The sequence below is a fragment of the Oryctolagus cuniculus genome, chromosome 10 (genome assembly GCF_051225735.1).
Source record: "Oryctolagus cuniculus isolate XC-2025 breed Fujian yellow rabbit chromosome 10, ASM5122573v1, whole genome shotgun sequence".
Classification (NCBI taxonomy): Eukaryota; Metazoa; Chordata; class Mammalia; order Lagomorpha; family Leporidae; genus Oryctolagus; species Oryctolagus cuniculus.
In genome coordinates this window covers 74,609,161-74,629,199 of record NC_142876.1, presented here as the reverse complement: position 1 = coordinate 74,629,199, position 20,039 = coordinate 74,609,161, and the positions used below count along the sequence as shown (strand labels likewise).

The window sequence follows — 20,039 nt, the reverse complement described above, 5'->3', positions numbered from 1 at the left end:
GTCCAATCAGAGTTGCTCCCCACAGAGACCACAGGCTGTGTGCTGCCTGCCTGCCACGGACCCTCTGTCCCGGGGAGGTCCTGTGGAGCACGCAGCCTGTGGCCGCGGGTCTCTGCCTGGCCTGCCAAGGGTGCCCCGTTTGGATGCTGTGTGAGTCAGGGCTGATGGGGGAGAGGGGGACAGAGAGAGGAGAGAGAGACAGAGAGAGAGAGAGAAAGAGAGAGAGACGTGTAGGTGTTGGTGTAAGTCAGAGACAGAGGGAGAGGGTGCCTGTATTGCCTGCGAGGCTTGGTGTGGGGTCCCTCCTTTGCGCTCTGGAGGGCTTCCGCGGCTGTGGCGCGTGGCCGCCGCACGGCCAGGTGGCGCAGAGGGCCCGCGGAGTTGGGCTGCGCGAGGGCACCGGGCCCTGAGTGGTGGGCAGCCGCGCCCTGGCGTCGTCTTCGGGCGGTGGTCGTGGTCGTGGTCGTGGTCACAGTCATTGGGCTCCCTGGGAGACGGGAGCCCGGGAGGGGCGGTGGGAGTGCAGGTGCCGGGAGCTGCTGGTGCGGCGGGCTGCGGGGTTGGGGGCGGCCGGCAGGGGAGCGCCCTGGCGGGCGGTGAGTCGCTGGTTTGGGGTTGGAGGGCGCGCTGGATGGCGCGGGGCGTGGCCTGTGTCCCAGGGTGGGCCCCGGGGTTGGCGGTGGGGCTGCGGCAGCCGGGGACAGCTGGCCGGCCCGCCCGTGCCCGTGCCCGTGCCCGTGCCCAGGCCCAGAGCCCAGGCCCAGGCCCGGGCGCGGGCGGGCTGGGGCTGCCAGGTGGAGGGGTCGGGCTTCTGCCCCCTGCTGGGCTGCGTTGGGGGTCGCAGGGGTCCCGGCGTGCGGGCTGGCGGATGGGGGCGTGGCTAGGCAGCCAGCCAAAGGCGAGCAAAAGGGGGAGGTGCCGCGGGGCAAAAGCCTACAGCACCCGGTATTCCCAGGCGGTCTCCCATCCAAGTACTAACCAGGCCCGACCCTGCTTAGCTTCCGAGATCAGACGAGATCGGGCGCGTTCAGGAGTGGTATGGCCGTAGACGCCAGAGCTGCCTCCAGGCCCCTCTTGAGTGCGCGCCCGCACAGCCGCCGCCGCCGCCGCCGCCACCGCCGCCTCCTCCTCCTCCTCCTCCTGCCCGCTCCCCGCTCTCACTCCCATTCCCATTCCCATTCCCATTCCCGCTCCCGCTCCCGCTGCCGCTTCTCCTCCGCCTCCTCCCTCTTTTCTCTTCTCTTCTCTTCTCCTCCTCCCCCCTCCTCCTCAGCCGCCCTCCGCCTAGCCCTGCACCAGTGCCCGAACTCCAGCCCTCCGCCTGCCCAGCCCAGGACCTGCAGTGTTCTGGCACCGGGCGCCCAGTCGGCACGCTGCCGCCAAGCCAGGGGAGCCAACCTCCACTCCGGCTGCCGCTGGCCCTGAGGAACTCCTACTCTCTCTTTCTAGGCCGGATCCCCTGCCTGCCGCCATCGCCCAGCCACACGCCAGCCGTGCCCGGCGGCCACCTCCACGCCTGCCCAGGGCTGCGCCCCGCGGCTCGCGGGTCCCGGCACCAGGGGGTTCGGCGCCCCACACCACCGCGGCCCGGGCCTTCCCTCCTACCCGGCCGCCAGCAGCCCCACCGCTGACGCACAGGTCGCCCGCCCTCCCCCGGCACGGCCGCCGCGCCTCCACACACTCCCACGCCGCGAGGACAGCTGAGGCCTGGGGACCCTTGTCCCCGCTCGGTCACAGGGGCCAAGTGGGGCAGCAGGTCGGGAAGGAGGGCGGCAGCCTACGGAATCACCCCCGCCGCACGCTCGCGTGGGCACACACACACACACACACACACACACACACACGCCTACACAAGGGGCACACAGTCGCACACCCCGACACCCTTCGTGGCACAGAGGGATTTCCGTCCTCAGCGCCCGTTCCCTCACGGGAGGGTGGGGCGCTTCCAGCGCGACCCGCACCCTCCAGCCCGGCAGCCAGTTCGAGACTGTGGCTCCCCCTCTTCATGGAGGAACGACACAGGGACCCTGCGCTGTTCTTTCGTCTGCTCGGCCCTCCCCGGGTTTGCTGCTGGTTCTTCCCGGGTTGACTACCGTCCCTTCCACCTCCGTGGAAGGGCGGTTCCCCTGCCACATTCCCCACTTCCGCAGGGGGAGCGGCACACCGCCGGCCGGCCGGCCGGCTCTCGAGGGCTGCACAGGTGTTCCCCTTAGATGTTCCTGGTGCATGTTGTCTCTCTCCTCCTTTATAGTCCTCTTCCGCCAATCCCAACTCAGCTGCCCACACGCCAAAGTACGCTGCTCTCCTCCAATCAGGAGCAGGATCAGCTCCCCTGGAGGTCATCACTCAAGTTGGCAAGAGGCAGCTGCACTGAGAAGCTGTTTTCTCCTCTCCCAGCGCCATATTGTGGGAGAGCAGATGCATAGAATAAGTCTTAATTCCAGTAACTCAGTCCAATCCGAGTTGCTCCCCACAGAGACCACAGGCTGTGTGCTGCCTGCCTGCCACGGACCCTCTGTCCCGGGGAGGTCATGGGCACGCAGCCTGTGGCCGCGGGTCTCTGCCTGGCCTGCCAAGGGTGCCCCGTTTGGATGCTGTGTGAGTCCGGGGCTGATGGGGGAGAGGGGGACAGAGAGGAGAGAGAGACAGAGAGAGAGAGAGAAAGAGAGAGACGTGTAGGTGTTGGTGTAAGTCAGAGACAGAGGGAGAGGGGTGCCTGTATTGCCTGCGAGGCTTGGTGTGGGGTCCCTCCCTTTGCGCTCTGGAGGGCTTCCCGCGGCTGTGAGCGCGTGGCCGCCGCACGGCCAGGTGGCGCAGAGGACGCGGGTTGGGCTGCGCGAGGCACCGGGCCCTGAGTGGTGGGCAACCGCGCCCTGGCGTCGTCTTCGGGCGGTGGTCGTGGTCGTGGTCGTGGTCACAGTCATTGGGCTCCCCTGGGAGACAGGAGGAGGAGCCCGGGAGGGGGCGGTGGGAGTGCAGGTGCCGGGAGCTGCTGGTGCGGCGGGCTGCGGGGGTTGGGGCGGCCGGCAGGGGAGCGCCCTGGCGGGCGGTGAGTCGCGTTTTGGGGTTGGAGGGGGCGCTGTCTGCGCGGGCGTGGCCTGTGTCCCGGGGTGGGCCCCGGGGTTGGCGGTGGGGCTGCGGCAGCCGGGGACAGCTGGCCGGCCCGCCCGTGCCCGTGCCCGTGCCCGTGCCCAGGCCCAGGCCCAGGCCCAGGCCCGAGGCGCGGGCGGGCTGGGGCTGCCAGGTGGAGGGTCCGGGCTTCTGCCCCCTGCTGGAGCTGCGTTGGGGGTCGCAGGGGTCCCGGCGTGCGGGCTGGCGGATGGGGGCGTGGCTAGGCAGCCAGCCAAAGGCGAGCAAAAAGGGGAGGGTGCCGCGGGGCAAAAGCCTACAGCACCCGGTATTCCCAGGCGGTCTCCCATCCAAGTACTAACCAGGCCCGACCCTGCTTAGCTTCCGAGATCCAGACGAGATCAGGCGCGTTCAGGGTGGTATGGCCAAAGCGACGCCAGAGGCTGCCTCCAGGCCCCTCTTGAGTGCGCGCCCGCACAGCCGCCGCCGCCGCCGCCGCCTCCTCCTCCCTCCTCACCCTGCCGCTCCCATCCTCACTCCCATTCCCTTCCCATTCCCATTCCCGCTCCCGCTCCCACTGCGCTTCTCCTCCGCCCCTCCTCCCTCTTTTCTCTTCTCTTCTCTTCTCCTCCTCCCCCCCTCCTCCTCAGCCGCCCTCCGCCTAGCCCTGCACCAGTGCCCGAACTCCAGCCCTCCGCCTGCCCAGCCCAGGACCTGCAGCACCGGGCGCCCAGTCGGCACGCTGCCGCCAAGCCGGGAGCCAGCCTCCTCCGGCTGCCGCTGGCCGCAGGGAACTCCTACTCTCTCTTTCTGGGCCGGATCCCCTGCCTGCCGCCATCGCCCAGCCACACGCCAGCCGTGCCCGGCAGCCTCCACGCCTGCCCAGGGCTGCGCCCCGCGGCTCGCGGGTCCCGGCACCAGGGGGTTCGGCGCCCCACACCACGCAGCCCGGGCCTTCCCTCCTACCCGGCCGCCAGCAGCCCCCACCGCTGACACACAGGTCGCCCGCCCTCCCCCGGCACGGCCGCCGCGCCTCCACACACTCCCACGCCGCGAGGACAGCTGAGGGCCTGGGGACCCTTGTCCCCGCTCGGTCACGGGGGCCCAAGTGGGGCGGCAGGTCGGGAAGGAGGGCGGCAGCGCACGGAATCACCCCCGCCGCACGCTCGCGTGGGCACTCACACACACACACACACACACACACACACGCCTACACAAGGGGCACACAGTCGCACACCCCGACACCCTTCGTGGCACAGAGGGATTTCCGTCCTCAGCGCCCGTTCCCTCACGGAGGAGGGTGGGGCGCTTCAGCGCGACCCGCACCCTCCAGCCCGGCAGCCAGTTCGAGACTGTCGCTCCCCCTCTTCATGGAGGAACGACACAGGACCCTGCGCTGTTCTTTCGTCTGCTCCGGCCCACTCACGGGTTTGCTGCTGGTTCTTCGGGTTGGCTACCGTCCCTTCCACCTCCGTGGAAGGGCAGTTCCCCTGCCACATTCCCCACTTCGCGGGGGAGCGGCTACCTGCCACCAGCCGGCCGGCCGGCTCTCAGGGGCTGCACAGGTGTTCCCCTTAGATGTTCCTGGTGCATGTTGTCTCTCTCCTCCTTTATAGTCCTCTTCCGCCAATCCCAACTCGGCTGCCCACACGCCAAGTACGCTGCTCTCCTCCAATCAGGAGCAGGATCAGCTCCTGGAGGTCATCACTCAAGTTGGCAAGAGGCAGCTGCATAGAAGCTGTTTTCTCTATCTCCCAGCGCCATATTGTGGGAGAGCAGATGCATAGAATAAGTCTTAATTCCAGTAACTCAGTCCAATCCGAGTTGCTCCCCACAGAGAACCACAGGCTGTGTGCTGCCTGCCCTGCCACGGACCCTCTGTCCCGGGGAGGTCCCTGTGGGCACGCAGCCTGTGGCCCAGGGTCTCTGCCTGGCCTGCCAAAGGGTGCCCCGTTTGGATGCTGTGAGTCAGGGCTGATGGGGGAGAGGGGGACAGAGAGAGGAGAGAGAGACAGAGAGAGAGAGAGAGAAAGAGAGAGAGAGACGTGTAGGTGTTGGTGTAAGTCAGAGACAGAGGGAGAGGGTGCCTGTATTGCCTGCGAGGGCTTGGTGTGGGGTCCCTCCTTTGCGCTCTGGAGGGCTTCCGCGGCTGTGGCGCGTGGCCGCGCACGGCCAGGTGGCGCAGAGGGCCCGCGGGTTGGGCTGCACGGAGCACCGGGCCTGAGTGGTGGGCAACCGCCTGGCATCGTCTTCGGGCGGTGGTCGTGGTCGTGGTCGCGTGGTCACAGTCATTGGGCTCCCTGGAGACAGGAGCCCGGGAGGGGCGAGTGGGAGTGCAGGTGCCGGGGCTGCTGGTGCGGCAGGCTGCAGGGTTGGGGCGGCCGGCAGGGGAGGCGCCTGGCGGGCGGTGAGTCGCTGGTTTGGGGTTGGAGGGGGCGCGCTGGATGGCGCGGGGCGTGGCCTGTGTCCCGGGGGTGGGCCCAGGGTTGGCAGTGGGGGCTGCGGCAGCCGGGGACAGCTGGCCGGCCCGCCCGTGCCCGTGCCCGTGCCCGTGCCCGTGCCCAGGCCCAGGCCCAGGCCCAGGCCCGGGCGCGGGCGGGCTGGGGCTGCCAGGTGGAGGGGTCGGGCTTCTGCCCCCTGCTGGAGCTGCGTTGGGGGTCGCAGGGGTCCCGGCGTGCGGGCTGGCGGATGGGGGCGTGGCTAGGCAGCCAGCCAAAGGCGAGCAAAGGGGAGGGTGCCGCGGGGCAAAGCCTACAGCACCCGGTATTCCCAGGCGGTCTCCCATCCAAGTACTAACCAGGCCCGACGCCCTGCTTAGCTTCCGAGATCAGACGAGATCGGGCGCGTTCAGGGTGGTATGGCCGTAGACGCCAGAGGCTGCCTCCAGGCCCCTCTTGAGTGCGCGCCCGCACACAGCCGCCGCCGCCGCCGCCGCCGCCGCCGCCGCCTCCCTCCTCCTCCTCCTCCTGCCCGCTCCCCGCTCTCACTCCCATTCCCATTCCCATTCCCATTCCCATTCCCATTCCCTCCCGCTCCCGCTCCCGCTGCCGCTTCTCCTCCGCCTCCTCCTCTTTTTCTCTTCTCTTCTCTTCTCCTCCTCCCCCCCTCCTCCTCAGCCGCCCTCCGCCTAGCCCTGCACCAGTGCCCGAACTCCAGCCCTCCGCCTGCAGCCCAGGACCTGCAGCACCGGGCGCCCAGTCGGCACGCTGCCGCCAAGCCAAGGAGAGCCAGCTTCCTCCGGCTGCCGCTGGCCCACAGGGAACTCCCTACTCTCTCTTTCTCCGACCGGATCCCCTGCCTGCCGCCATCGCCCAGCCACACGCCAGCCGTGCCCGGCAGCCTCCACGCCTGCCCAGGGCTGCGCCGCGGCTCGCGGGTCCCCGGCACCAGGGGGTTCGGCGCCCCCCACCACCGCGGCCCGGGCCTTCCCTCCTACCCGGCCGCCAGCAGCCCACCGCTGACGCACAGGTCGCCCGCCCTCCCCCGGCACGGCCGCCGCGCCTCCCACACACTCCCACGCCGCGAGGACAGCTGAGGGCCTGGGGACCCTTGTCCCCGCTCGGTCACAGGGGCCCAAGTGGGGCAGGTCGGGAAGGAGGGCGGCAGCTGCGGAATCACCCCGCCGCACGCTCGCGTGGGCACTCACACACACACACACACACACACACACGCCTACACAAGGGGCACACAGTCGCACACCCGCGACACCCTTCGTGGCACAGAGGGATTTCCGTCCTCAGCGCCCGTTCCCTCACGGGAGGGTGGGGCGCTTCAGCGCGACCCGCACCCTCAGCCGGCAGCCAGTTCGAGACTGTCGCTCCCCCTCTTCGGAGGGAACGACACAGGACCCTGCGCTGTTCTTTCGTCTGCTCGGCCCTCCCCGGGTTTGCTGCTGGTTCTTCCCGGGTTGGCTACCAATCCCTTCCACCTCCGTGGAAGGGCGGTTCCCCTGCCACATTCCCCACTTCCGCGGGGGAGCGGCACACGCCGGCCGGCCAGCCCGGCTCTCTCAGGGGCTGCACAGGTGTTCCCCTTAGATGTTCCTGGTGCATGTTGTCTCTCTCCTCCTTTATAGTCCTCTTCCCTTCAATCCCAACTCGGCTGCCCACACGCCAAGTACGCTGCTCTCCTCCAATCAGGAGCAGGATCAGCTCCTGGAGGTCATCACTCAAGTTGGCAAGAGGCAGCTGCACATAGAAGCTGTTTCTCCTCTCCCAGCGCCATATTGTGGGAGAGCAGATGCATAGAATAAGTCTTAATTCCAGTAACTCAGTCCAATCCGGGGATTTGCTCCCCACCAGAGACCACAGGCTGTGTGCTGCCTGCCTGCCACCCGGACCCTCTGTCCCGGGGAGGTCCTGTGGAGACGCATGGCCTGTGGCCGCGGGTCTCTGCCTGGCCTGCCAAAGGGTGCCCCGTTTGGATGCTGTGTGAGTCAGGGCTGATGGGGAGAGGGGACAGAGAGAGGGAGAGAGAGACAGAGAGAGAGAGAGAAAGAGAGAGAGACGTGTAGGTGTTGGTGTAAGTCAGAGACAGAGGAGAGGGTGCCTGTATTGCCTGCGAGGCTTGGTGTGGGGTCCCTCCTTTGCGCTCTGGAGGGCTTCCGCGGCTGTGGGCGCGTGGCCGCCGCGCGGCCAGGTGGCGCAGAGGGCCCGCAGGTTGGGCTGCGCGAGGCACCGGGCCCTGGTGGTGGGCAACCGCGCCTGGCGTCGTCTTCGGGCGGTGGTCGTGGTCGTGGTCGTGGTCACAGTCATTGGGCTCCCTGGGAGACAGGAGCCAGGAGGGGCGGTGGGAGTGCAGGTGCCGGGAGCTGCTGGTGCGGCGGGCTGCGGGGTTGGGGCGGCCGGCAGAGAGGAGCGCCCTGGCGGGGCGGTGAGTCGCTGGTTTGGGGTTGGAGGGCGCGCTGGATGGCGCGGGGCGTGGCCTGTGTCCCGGGGTGGGCCCCGGGGTTGGCGGTGGGGCTGCGGCAGCCGGGGACACAGCTGGCCGGCCCGCCCGTGCCCGTGCGTGCCCGTGCCCGTGCCCAGGCCCAGGCCCAGGCCCAGGCCCGAGGCGCGGGCGGGCTGGGGCTGCCAGGTGGAGGGGTCGGGCTTCTGCCCCCTGCTGGAGCTGCGTTGGGGGTCGCAGGGGTCCCGGCGTGCGGGCTGGCGGATGGGGGCGTGGCTAGGCAGCCAGCCAAAGGCGAGCAAAAGGGGAGGGTGCCGCGGGGCCAAAAGCCTACAGCACCCGGTATTCCCAGGCGGTCTCCATCCAAGTACTAACCAGGCCCGACCCTGCTTAGCTTCCGAGATCAGACGAGATCGGGCGCGTTCAGGGTGGTATGGCCGTAGACGCCAGAGGCTGCCTCCAGGCCCCTCTTGAGTGCGCGCCCGCACAGCGCGCCGCCGCCGCCGCCGCCGCCGCCGCCGCCACCTCCTCCTCCTCCTCCTCCTGCCCGCTCCCCGCTCTCACTCCCCATTCCCATTCCCATTCCCATTCCCGCTCCCGCTCCCGCTGCCGCTTCTCCTCCGCCTCCTCCTCTTTTCTCTTCTCTTCTCTTCTCCTCCTCCCCCCTCCTCCTCCAGCCGCCCTCCGCCTAGCCCTGCACCAGTGCCCGAACTCCAGCCCTCCGCCTGCCCAGCCCAGGACCTGCAGTGCAGCACCGGGCGCCCAGTCGGCACGCTGCCGCCAAGCCAAGGGGGCAACCTCCTCCGGCTGCCGCTGGCCACAGGAACTCCTACTCTCTCTTTCTAGGCCGGATCCCCTGCCTGCCGCCATCGCCCAGCCACACGCCAGCCGTGCCCGGCAGCCTCCACGCCTGCCCAGGGCTGCGCCCCGCGGCTCGCGGGTCCCGGCACCAGGGGTTCGGCGCCCACACCACCGCGGCCCGGGCCTTCCCTCCCTGCCGGCCGCCAGCAGCCCCCCCCCACCGCTGACGCACAGGTCGCCCGCCCTCCCCCGGCACGGCCGCCGCGCCTCCACACACTCCCACGCCGCGAGGACAGCTGAGGGCCTGGGGACCCTTGTCCCCGCTCGGTCACGGGGGCCCAAGTGGGGCAGCAGGTCGGGAGGAGGGGCGGCAGCACGGAATCACCCGCCGCACGCTCAGCGTGGGCACTCACACACACACACACACACACACACACACACACACGCCTACACAAGGGGCACACAGTCGCACACCCCGACACCCTTCGTGGCACAGAGGGATTTCCGTCCTCAGCGCCCGTTCCCTCACGGGAGGGTGGGGCGCTTCAGCGCGACCCGCACCCTCCAGCCCGGCAGCCAGTTCGAGACTGTCGCTCCCCCTCTTCATGGGAGGAGCGACACAGGACCCTGCGCTGTTCTTTCGTCTGCTCGGCCCTCCCCGGGTTTTGCTGCTGGTTCTTCCCGGGTTGGCTACCGTCCCTTCCACCTCCGTGGAAGGGCGGTTCCCCTGCCACATTCCCCACTTCCGCGGGGGAGCGGCACACGCCCGGCCGGCGGGCCGGCTCTCTCGGGGGCTGCACAGGTGTTCCCCATGAATGTTCTGGTGCATGTTGTCTCTCTCCTCCTTTATAGTCCTCTTCCGCCAATCCCAACTCGGCTGCCCACACGCCAGTACGCTGCTCTCCTCCAATCAGGAGCAGGATCAGCTCCTGGAGGTCATCACTCAAGTTGGCAAGAGGCAGCTGCATGAAACTGTTTTCTCCTCTCCCAGCGCCATATTGTGGGAGAGCAGATGCATAGAATAAGTCTTAATTCCAGTAACTCAGTCCAATCCGAGTTGCTCCCCACAGAGACCACAGGCTGTGTGCTGCCTGCCTGCCACGGACCCTCTGTCCCGGGGAGGTCCTGTGGGCACGCAGCCTGTGGCCGCGGGTCTCTGCCTGGCCTGCCAAAAGGGTGCCCCGTTTGGATGCTGTGTGAGTCAGGGCTGATGGGGGAGAGGGGGACAGAGAGAGGAGAGAGAGACAGAGAGAGAGAAAGAGAGAGAGACGTGTAGGTGTTGGTGTAAGTCAGAGACAGAGGGGGAGAGGGTGCCTGTATTGCCTGCGAGGCTTGGTGTGGGGTCCCCTCCTTGCGCTCTGGAGGCTTCCGCGGCTGTGGCGCGTGGCCGCCGCACTGCACGGCCAGGTGGCGCCAGAGGACGCCGAGTTGGGCTGCGCGAGGCACCGGGCCCTGAGTGGTGGGCAACCGCGCCCTGGCGTCGTCTTCGGGCGGTGGTCGTGGTCGTGGTCGTGGTCACAGTCATTGGGCTCCCTGGGAGACAGGAGCCCGGGAGGGGCGGTGGGAGTGCAGGTGCCGGGAGCTGCTGGTGCGCGGCCGGGCTGCAGGGTTGGGGCGGCCGGCAGGGGAGCGCCCTGGCGGGCGGTGAGTCGCTGGTTTGGGGTTGGAGGGGGCCGCGCTGGATGGCCGCAGGGCGTGGCCTGTGTCCCGGGGTGGGCCCCGGGGTTGGCAGTGGGGCTGCGGCAGCCGGGGACAGCTGGCCGGCCGCCCGTGCCCGTGCCCGTGCCCGTGCCCGTGCCCAGGCCCAGGCCCAGGCCCAGGCCCAGCGGGCGCGGGCGGGCTGGGGCTGCCAGGTGGAGGGGTCGGGCTTCTGCCCCTGCTGGAGCTGCGTTGGGGGTCGCAGGGGTCCCGGCGTGCGGGCTGGCGGATGGGGGCGGCGTGGCTAGGCGGCCAGCCAAAGGCGAGCAAAAGGGGAGGGTGCCACGGGGCAAAAGCCTACAGCACCCGGTATTCCCAGGCGGTCTCCCATCCAAGTACTAACCAAGGGCCCGACCCTGCTTAGCTTCCGAGATCAGACGAGATCGGGCGCGTTCAGGGTGGTATGGCCGTAGACGCCAGAGGCTGCCTCCAGGCCCCTCCCGAGGTGCGCGCCCGCACAGCCGCCGCCGCCGCCGCCGCCGCCGCCTCCTCCGCCTCCTCCTCCTCCTCCCCTCCTCCTGCCCGCTCCCCGCTCTCACTCCCATTCCCATTCCCATTCCCATTCCCATTCCCGCTCCCGCTCCCGCTGCCGCTTCTCCTCCGCCCTCCTCCTCCCTCTTTTCTCTTCTCTTCTCTTCTCCTCCTCCCCCCCTCCTCCTCAGCCGCCCTCCGCCCTAGCCCTGCACCAGTGCCCGAACTCCAGCCCTCCGCCTGCCCAGCCCAGGACCTGCAGTGCAGCACCGGGCGCCCAGTCGGCACGCTGCCGCCAAGCCAAGGGGAGCCAACCTCCTCCGGCTGCCGCTGGCCACAGGGAACTCCTACTCTCTCTTTCTAGGCGGGATCCCCTGCCTGCCGCCATCGCCCAGCCGCACGCCAGCCGTGCCCAGCAGCCTCCACGCCTGCCCCGGGGCGCCCCGCGGCTCGCGGGTCCCGGCACCAGGGGTTCGGCGCCCCACACCCACCGCGGCCCGGGCCTTCCCCTCCTACCCGGCCGCCAGCAGCCCCCCCCACCGCTGACGCACAGGTCGCCCGCCCTCCCCCGGCACGGCCGCGCGCCTCCACACACTCCCACGCCGCGAGGACAGCTGAGGGCCTGGGGACCCTTGTCCCCGCTCGGTCTGGGGGGCCCAAGTGGGGCAGCAGGTCGGGAAGGAGGGCGGCAGCGCACGGGTCCCCCCGCCGCACGCTCGCGTGGGCACTCACGCACACACACACACACACACGCACACGCCTACACAAGGGGCACACAGTCGCACACACCCGACACCCTTCGTGGCACAGAGGGATTTCCGTCCTCAGCGCCCGTTCCCTCACGGGAGGGGGCGGGGCATTCAGCGCGACCCGCACCCTCCAGCCCGGCAGCCAGTTCGAGACTGTCGCTCCCCCTCTTCGTGGAGGAACGACACAGGACCCTGCACGCTGTTCTTTCGTCTGCTCCGGCCCTCCCCGGGTTTTGCTGCTGGTTCTTCCCGGGTTGGCTACCGTCCCTTCCACCTCCGTGGAAGGGCGGTTCTCCTGCCACATTCCCCACTTCCGCGGGGGAGCGGCACACCGCCGGCCGGCCGGCCGGCTCTCTCGGGGGCTGCACAGGTGGTCCCCTTAGATGTTCCTGGTGCATGTTGTCTCTCTCTCCTCCTTTATAGTCCTCTTCCGCCAATCCCAACTCGGCTGGCCCACACGCCAAGTACTTTGCTCTCCTCCAATCAGGAGCAGGATCAGCTCCTGGAGGTCATCACTCAAGTTGGCAAGAGGCAGCTGCCATAGAAGCTGTTTTCTCCTCTCCCAGCATATGTGTGGGAGAGCAGATGCATAGAATAAGTCTTAATTCCAGTAACTCAGTCCAATCCGAGTTGCTCCCCACAGAGACCACAGGCTGTGTGCTGCCTGCCTGCCACGGACCCTCTGTCCCGGGGAGGTCCTGTGGGCACGCAGCCTGTGGCCGCGGGTCTCTGCCTGGCCTGCCAAAGGGTGCCCCGTTTGGATGCTGTGTGAGTCAGGGCGGCTGATGGGGAGAGGGGACAGAGAGAGGAGAGAGAGACAGAGAGAGAGAGAGAAAGAGAGAGAGACGTGTAGGTGTTGGTGTAAGTCAGAGACAGAGGGAGAGGGTGCCTGTATTGCCTGCGAGGCTTGGTGTGGGGTCCCTCCTTTGCGCTCTGGAGGGCTTCCGCGGCTGTGGCGCGTGGCCGCCCGCACGGCCAGGTGGCGCAGAGGGCCCGCGCGGCACGCCGAGGCACCGGGCCCTGAGTGGTGGGCAACCGCGCCCTGGCGTCGTCTTCGGGCGGTGGTCGTGGTCGTGGTCGTGGTCACAGTCATTGGGCTCCCTGGGAGACAGGAGCCCGGGAGGGGCTGTTGGGAGTGCAGGTGCGGGAGCTGCTGGTGCGGCGGGCTGCGGGGTTGGGGCGGCCGGCAGGGAGCGCCCTGGCGGGCGGTGAGTCGCTGGTTTGGGGTTGGAGGGGGCGCGCTGGATGGCGCGGGGCGTGGCCTGTGTCCCGGGGTGGGCCCCGGGGTTGGCGGTGGGGCTGCGGCAGCCGGGGACAGCTGGCCGGCCCGCCCGTGCCCGTGCCCGTGTCGCCCCGCGCTGTGCCCAGGCCCAGGCCCAGGCCCAGGCCCGAGGCGCGGGCGGGCTGGGCGCTGCCAGGTGGAGGGGTCGGGCTTCTGCCCCCTGCTGGAGCTGCGTTGGGGGTCGCAGGGGTCCCGGCGTGCGGGCTGGCGGATGGGGGCGTGGCTAGGCAGCCAGCCAAAGGCGAGCAAAAGGGGAGGGGTACCGCGGGGCAAAAGCCTACAGCGCGGTATTCCCAGGCGGTCTCCCATCCAAGTACTAACCAGGCCCGACCCTGCTTAGCTTCCGAGATCAGACGAGATCGGGCGCGTTCAGGGTGGTATGGCCGTAGACGCCAGAGGCTGCCTCCAGGCCCCTCTTGAGTGCGCGCCCGCACAGCCGCCGCCGCCGCCGCCGCCGCCGCCGCCGCCTCCTCCGCCTCCTCCTCCTCCTCCTCCTGCCCGCTCCCGCTCTCACTCCCATTCCCATTCCCATTCCCATTCCCCGCCGCTCCCCGCTGCCGCTTCTCCTCCGCCTCCTCCCTCTTTTCTCTTCTCTTCTCTTCTCCTCCTCCCCCCTCCTCCTCAGCCGCCCTCCGCCTAGCCCTGCACCAGTGCCCGAACTCCAGCCCTCCGCCTGCCCAGCCAGGACCTGCAGTGCAGCACCGGGCGCCCAGTCGGCACGCTGCCGCCAAGCCAAGGGGAGCCAACCTCCTCCGGCTGCCGCTGGCCGCAGGGGCCCCTCCTACTCTCTCTTTCTAGGCCGGATCCCCTGCCTGCCGCCATCGCCCAGCCACACGCCAGCCGTGCCCAGCAGCCTCCACGCCTGCCCAGGGCTGCGCCCCGCGGCTCGCGGGTCCCGGCACCAGGGGGTTCGGCGCCCCCACCGCACCGCGGCCCGGGCCGCCACCTCCTACCCCGGCCGCCAGCAGCCCCCACCGCTGACGCACAGGTCGCCCGCCCTCCCCCGGCACGGCCGCCGCGCCTCCACACACTCTCCCACGCCGGGGACAGCTGAGGGCCTGGGGACCCTTGTCCCGGCTCGGTCACAGGGGCCCAAGTGGGGCAGCAGGTCGGGAAGGAGGGCGGCAGCGCACGGAATCACCCCGCCGCACGCTCAGGCGTGGGCACTCACACACACACACACACACACACACACACACACCTACACAAGGGGCACACAGTCGCACACCCGACACCCTTCGTGGCACAGAGGGATTTCCGTCTCCAGCGCCCGTTCCCTCTCCACGGGAGGGTGGGGCGCTTCAGCGACCCGCACCCTCCAGCCCGGCAGCCAGTTCGGGGCCTGTCGCTCCCCCTCTTCATGGAGGAACGACACGGACCCTGCGCTGTTCTTTCGTCTGCTCGGCCCTCCCCGGGTTTGCTGCTGGTTCTTCCCGGGTTGGCTACCGTCCCTTCCACCTCCGTGGAAGGGCGGGTTCTCCCTGCCACATTCCCCACTTCCGCGGGGGGCAGCCACACACCGCCAGCCCGGCCGGCCGGCTCTCTCGGGAGCTGCACAGATGTTCCCCTTAGATGTTCCTGGTGCATGTTGTCTCTCTCCTCCTTTATAGTCCTCTTCGCCAATCCCAACTCGGCTGGCCCACACGCCAAGTACGCTGCTCTCCTCCAATCAGGAGCAGGATCAGCTCCTGGAGGTCATCACTCAAGTTGGCAGGGCAGCTGCATAGAAGCTGTTTTCTCCTCTCCCAGCGCCATATTGTGGGAGAGCAGATGCATAGAACAAGTCTTGAATTCCAGTAACTCAGTCCAATCCGAGTTGCTCCCCACAGAGACCACAGGCTGTGTGCTGCATGCCACCTGCCACGGACCCTCTGTCCCGGGAGGTCCTGTGGGCAGCCCTGTGGCCTCGCGGGTCTCTGCCTGGCCTGCCAAAAGGGTGCCCCGTTTGGATGCTGTGTGAGTCAGGGCTGATGGGGGAGAGGGGGACAGAGAGAGGAGAGAGAGACAGAGAGAGAGAGAGAGAAAGAGAGAGAGACGTGTAGGTGTTGGTGTAAGTCAGAGACAGAGGGAGAGGGTGCCTCTGTTGCCTGCGGGCTTGGTGTGGGGTCCCTCTTTGCGCTCTGGAGGGCTTCTGGCGGCTGTGGCGCGTGGCCCGCCACGCGGCCAGGTGGCGCAGAGGGCCCGCAGGTTGGGCTGCGCAGGGCACCGGGCCCTGAGTGGTGGGCAGCCGCGCCCTGGCGTCGTCTTCGGGCGGTGGTCGTGGTCGTGGTCGTGGTCGCAGTCATTGGGCTCCCTGGGAGACAGGAGCCCGGGAGGGGCGGTGGGAGTGCAGGTGCCGGGAGCTGCTGGTGCGGCGGGCTGCGGGGTTGGGGCGGCCGGCAGGACGCCCTGGCGGGCGGTGAGTCGCTGGTTTGGGGTTGGAGGGCGCGCTGGATGGCGCGGGGCGTGGCCTGTGTCCCGGGGTGGGCCCCGGGGTTGGCAGTGGGGCTGCGGCAGCCGGGGACAGCTGGCCGGCCCGCCCGTGCCCGTGCCCGTGCCCGTGCCCGTGCCCAGGCCCAGGCCGAAGCCGAGGCCCGAGGCGCGGGCGGGCTGGGGGAACTGCCAGGTGGAGGGTCGGGCTTCTGCCCCCTGCTGGAGCTGCGTTGGGGTCGCAGGGGTCCCGGCGTGCGGGCTGGCGGATGGGGGCGTGGCTGGGCAGCCAGCCAAAGGCGAGCAAAGGGAGGGTGCCGCGGGGCAAAAGCCTACAGCACCCGGTATTCCCAGGCGGTCTCCCATCAAGTACTAACCAGGCCCGACCCTGCTTAGCTTCCGAGATCAGACGAGATCGGGCGCGTTCAGGGTGGTATGGCCGTAGACGCCAGAGGCCGCCTCCAGGCCCCCTTGAGTGCGCGCACGCACAGCCGCCGCCGCCGCCGCCGCCGCCGCCGCCGCCGCCGCCGCCTCCGCCGCCGCCGCCTCCTCCCTCCTCCTCCTCCTGCCCGCTCCCACTCTCACTCCCATTCCCATTCCCATTCCCATTCCCATTCCCATTCCCATTCCCACTCCGCTCCCACTCGCTGCCGCTTCTCCTCCGCCTCCTCCCTCTTTTCTCTTCTCTTCTCTCTCCTCCTCCCCCCCTCCTCCTCAGCCGCCCTCCGCCTAGCCCTGCACCAGTGCCCGAACTCCAGCCCTCCGCCTGCCCAGCCCAGGACCTGCAGCACCGGGCGCCCAGTCGGCACGCTGCCGCCAAGCCAAGGGGAGCCAACCTCCTCCGGCTGCCGCTGGCCACAGGGAACTCCTACTCTCTCTTTCTAGGCCGGATCCCCTGCCTGCCGCCATCGCCCAGCCACACACCAGCCGTGCCCGGCAGCCTCCACGCCTGCCCAGGGCTGCGCCCGCGGCTCGCGGGTCCCGGCACCAGGGGGTTCGGCGCCCCACACCACCGCGGCCCCGGGCCTTCCCTCCTACCCGGCCGCCAGCAGCCCACCGCTGACGCACAGGTCGCCCGCCCTCCCCCGGCACGGCCGCCGCGCGCTCCACGCACTCCCACGCCGCGAGGACAGCTGAGGGCCTGGGGACCCTTGTCCCCGCTCGGTCACGGGGGCCCAAGTGGGGCAGCAGGTCGGGAAGGAGGGCGGCAGCGCACGGAATCACCCCCGCCGCACGCTCGCGTGGGCACTCACACACACACACACACACACACACACGCGCCTACACAAGAGGCACACAGTCGCACACCCACGACACCCTTCGTGGCACAGAGGGATTTCCGTCCTCAGCGCCCGTTCCCTCACGGGAGGGTGGGGCGCTTCAGCGCCCGCACCCTCCAGCCCGGCAGCCAGTTCGAGACTGTCGCTCCCCCTCTTCATGGAGGAACGACACAGGACCTGCGCTGTTCTTTCGTCTGCTCGGCCCTCCCCGGGTTTGCTGCTGGTTCTTCCCGGGTTGGCTACCGTCCCTTCCACCTCCGTGTGGAAGGGCAGTTCCCTGCCACATTCCCCACTTCCGCGGGGGAGCGGCACACCGCCGGCCGGCCGGCCGGCTCTCTCGAGGGCTGCACAGGTGTTCCCTTAGATGTTCCTGGTGCATGTTGTCTCTCTCCTCCTTTATAGTCCTCTTCCGCCAATCCCAACTCGGCTGCCCACGCCAAGTACGCTGCTCTCCTCCAATCAGGAGCAGGATCAGCTCCTGGAGGTCATCACTCAAGTTGGCAGAGGCAGCTGCATAGAAGCTGTTTTCTCCTCTCCCAGCGCCATATTGTGGGAGAGCAGATGCATAGAATAAGTCTTAATTCCAGTAACTCAGTCCAATCCGAGTTGCTCCCCACAGAGACCACAGGCTGTGTGCTGCCTGCCTGCCGCCGAGACCCTCTGTCCCGGGAGGTCCCTGTGGGCAAGCATGTGGCCGCGGGTCTCTGCCTGGCCTGCCAAAAGGGTGCCCCGTTTGGATGCTGTGTGAGTCAGGGCTGATGGGGGAGAGGGGGACAGAGAGAGGAGAGAGAGACAGAGAGAGAGAAAGAGAGAGAGACGTGTAGGTGTTGGTGTAAGTCAGAGACAGAGGGAGAGGGTGCCTGTATTGCCTGCGAGGCTTGGTGTGGGGTCCCTCCTTTGCGCTCTGGGCTTCGCGGCTGTGGCGCGTGGCCGCCGCACGGCCAGGTGGCGCAGAGGGCCCGCGGGTTGGGCTGCGCGGGCACCGGGCCCTGAGTGGTGGGCAACCGCGCCCTGGCGTCGTCTTCGGGCGGTGGTCGTGGTCGTGGTCGTGGTCACAGTCATTGGGCTCCCTGGGAGACAGGAGCCAGGAGGGGCGGTGGGAGTGCAGGTGCCGGGAGCTGCTGGTGCGGCGGGCTGCGGGGTTGGGGCGGCCGGCAGGGGAGCGCCCTGGCGGGCGGTGAGTCGCTGGTTTGGGGTTGGAGGGGGCGCGCTGGATGGCGCGGGGCGTGGCCTGTGTCCCGGGGTGGGCCCCGGGGTTGGCGGTGGGGCTGCGGCAGCCGGGGACAGCTGGCCGGCCCGCCCGTGCCCGTGCCCGTGCCCGTGCCCGTGCCCAGGCCCAGGCCCAGGCCCAGGCCCGAGGCGCGGGCGGGCTGCTGCCAGGTGGAGGGGTCGGGCTTCTGCCCCCTGCTGGAGCTGCGTTGGGGGTCGCAGGGGTCCCGGCGTGCGGGCTGGCGGATGGGGGCGTGGCTAGGCAGCCAGCCAAAGGCGAGCAAAGGGAGGGGCCGCGGGGCAAAAGCCTACAGCACCCGGTATTCCCAGGCGGTCTCCCATCCAAGTACTAACCAGGCCCGACCCTGCTTAGCTTCCGAGATCCAGACGAGATCGGGCGCGTTCAGGGTGGTATGGCCGTAGACGCCAGAGGCTGCCTCAGGCCCCTCTTGAGTGCGCGCCCGCACAGCCGCCGCCGCCGCCGCCGCCGCCGCCGCCTCCTCCTCCTCCTCCTGCCCGCTCCCCGCTCCTCACTCCCATTCCCATTCCCATTCCCATTCCCGCTCTCCCGCTCCCGCTGCCGCTTCTCCTCCGCCTCCTCTCCCTCTTTTCTCTTCTCTTCTCCTCCTCCCCCCTCCTCCTCAGCCGCCCTCCGCCTAGCCCTGCACCAGTGCCCGAACTCCAGCCCTCCGCCTGCCCAGCCCAGGACCTGCAGTGCAGCACCGGGCGCCCAGTCGGCACGCTGCCGCCAAGCCAAGGGCCAACCTCCTCCGGCTGCCGCTGGCCACAGGGAACTCCTACTCTCTCTTTCTAAGGCCGGATCCCCTGCCTGCCGCCATCGCCCAGCCACACGCCAGCCGTGCCCGGCGGCCTCCCACGCCTGCCCAGGGCTGCGCCCCGCGGCTCGCGGGTCCCGGCACCAGGGGGTTCGGCGCCCCACACCACCGCGGCCCGGGCCTTCCCTCCTACCCGGCCGCCAGCAGCCCCCACCGCTGACGCACAGGTCGCCCGCCCTCCCCCGGCACGGCCGCCGCGCCTCCACACACTCCCACGCCGCGAGGACGGCTGGGGGCCTGGGGACCTGCTCCCCGCTCGGTCACAGGGGCCCAAGTGGGGCAGCAGGTCGGGAAGGGCGGCGGCGCACGGAATCACCCCCCGCCGCACGCGCTCGCGTGGGCACTCACACACACACACACACACACACACACACACACACACGCCTACACAAGGGGCACACAGTCGCACACCCCGACACCCTTCGTGGCACAGAGGGATTTCCGTCCTCAGCGCCCGTTCCCTCACGGGAGGGTGGGGCGCTTCAGCGCGACCCGCACCCTCCAGCCCGACAGCCAGTTCGAGACTGTCATCCCCACTCTTCATGGAGGAACGACACAGGACCCTGCGCTGTTCTTTCGTCTGCTCGGCCCTCCACGGGTTTGCTGCTGGTTCTTCCCGGGTTGGCTACCGTCCCTTCCACCTCCGTGGAAGGGGCGGTTCCCCCTGCCACATTCCCCACTTCCGCAGGGGAGCGGCACACCGCCGGCCGGCCGGCCGGCTCTCTCGGGGAGCTGCAGGTGTTCCCTTAGATGTTCCTGGTGCATGTTGTCTCTCTCCTCCTTTATAGTCCTCTTCCGCCAATCCCAACTCGGCTGGCCCACACGCCAAGTACGCTGCTCTCCTCCAATCAGGAGCAGGATCAGCTCCTGGAGGTCATCACTCAAGTTGGCAAGAGGCAGCTGCATGAAGCTGTTTTCTCCTCTCCCAGCGCCATATTGTGGGAGAGCAGATGCATAGAATAGATCCGTAATTCCAGTAACTCAGTCCAATCCGAGTTGCTCCCCACAGAGACCCACAGGCTGTGTGCTGCCTGCCTGCCACGGACCCTCTGTCCCGGGGAGGTCCTGTGGGCACGCAGCCTGTGGCCGCGGGTCTCTGCCTGGCCTGCCAAAGGGTGCCCCGTTTGGATGCTGTGTGAGTCAGGGCTGATGGGGGGAGAGGGGGACAGAGAGAGGAGAGAGAGACAGAGAGAGAGAGAGAAAGAGAGAGAGACGTGTAGGTGTTGGTGTAAGTCAGAGACAGAGGGAGAGGGTGCCTGTATTGCCTGCGAGGCTTGGTGTGGGGTCCCTCCTTTGCGCTCTGGAGGGCTTCCGCGGCTGGCGGCGCGTGGCCGCCGCACGGCCAGGT

The 20,039-nt window shown here is 69.2% G+C and overlaps 6 non-coding genes and 2 pseudogenes across 6 annotated transcripts; all 8 read right to left on the bottom strand.

The window, feature by feature from the left end:
* Positions 1-930: 930 nt before the first annotated feature.
* On the bottom strand, positions 931-1,050 carry LOC149124260 (5S ribosomal RNA). The gene has a single exon (XR_016215640.1). It is a non-coding gene; the product is annotated as a 5S ribosomal RNA (ribosomal RNA).
* Positions 1,051-3,382: 2,332 nt separating this feature from the next.
* LOC149124259 (5S ribosomal RNA) lies at positions 3,383-3,502 on the bottom strand (annotated as a pseudogene).
* A 2,315-nt stretch (positions 3,503-5,817) lies between these two features.
* On the bottom strand, positions 5,818-5,938 carry LOC149124258 (5S ribosomal RNA). Its single transcript, XR_016215643.1, has one exon. It is a non-coding gene; the product is annotated as a 5S ribosomal RNA (ribosomal RNA).
* A 2,345-nt stretch (positions 5,939-8,283) lies between these two features.
* LOC149124257 (5S ribosomal RNA) lies at positions 8,284-8,401 on the bottom strand. Its single transcript, XR_016215638.1, has one exon. It is a non-coding gene; the product is annotated as a 5S ribosomal RNA (ribosomal RNA).
* Positions 8,402-10,749: 2,348 nt separating this feature from the next.
* Positions 10,750-10,870, bottom strand: LOC149124256 (5S ribosomal RNA). Its single transcript, XR_016215644.1, has one exon. It is a non-coding gene; the product is annotated as a 5S ribosomal RNA (ribosomal RNA).
* Positions 10,871-13,231: 2,361 nt separating this feature from the next.
* On the bottom strand, positions 13,232-13,348 carry LOC149124255 (5S ribosomal RNA; annotated as a pseudogene).
* A 2,347-nt stretch (positions 13,349-15,695) lies between these two features.
* On the bottom strand, positions 15,696-15,813 carry LOC149124254 (5S ribosomal RNA). Its single transcript, XR_016215633.1, has one exon. It is a non-coding gene; the product is annotated as a 5S ribosomal RNA (ribosomal RNA).
* Positions 15,814-18,160: 2,347 nt separating this feature from the next.
* On the bottom strand, positions 18,161-18,280 carry LOC149124253 (5S ribosomal RNA). The gene has a single exon (XR_016215502.1). It is a non-coding gene; the product is annotated as a 5S ribosomal RNA (ribosomal RNA).
* Between the last annotated feature and the right edge of the window lie 1,759 nt (positions 18,281-20,039).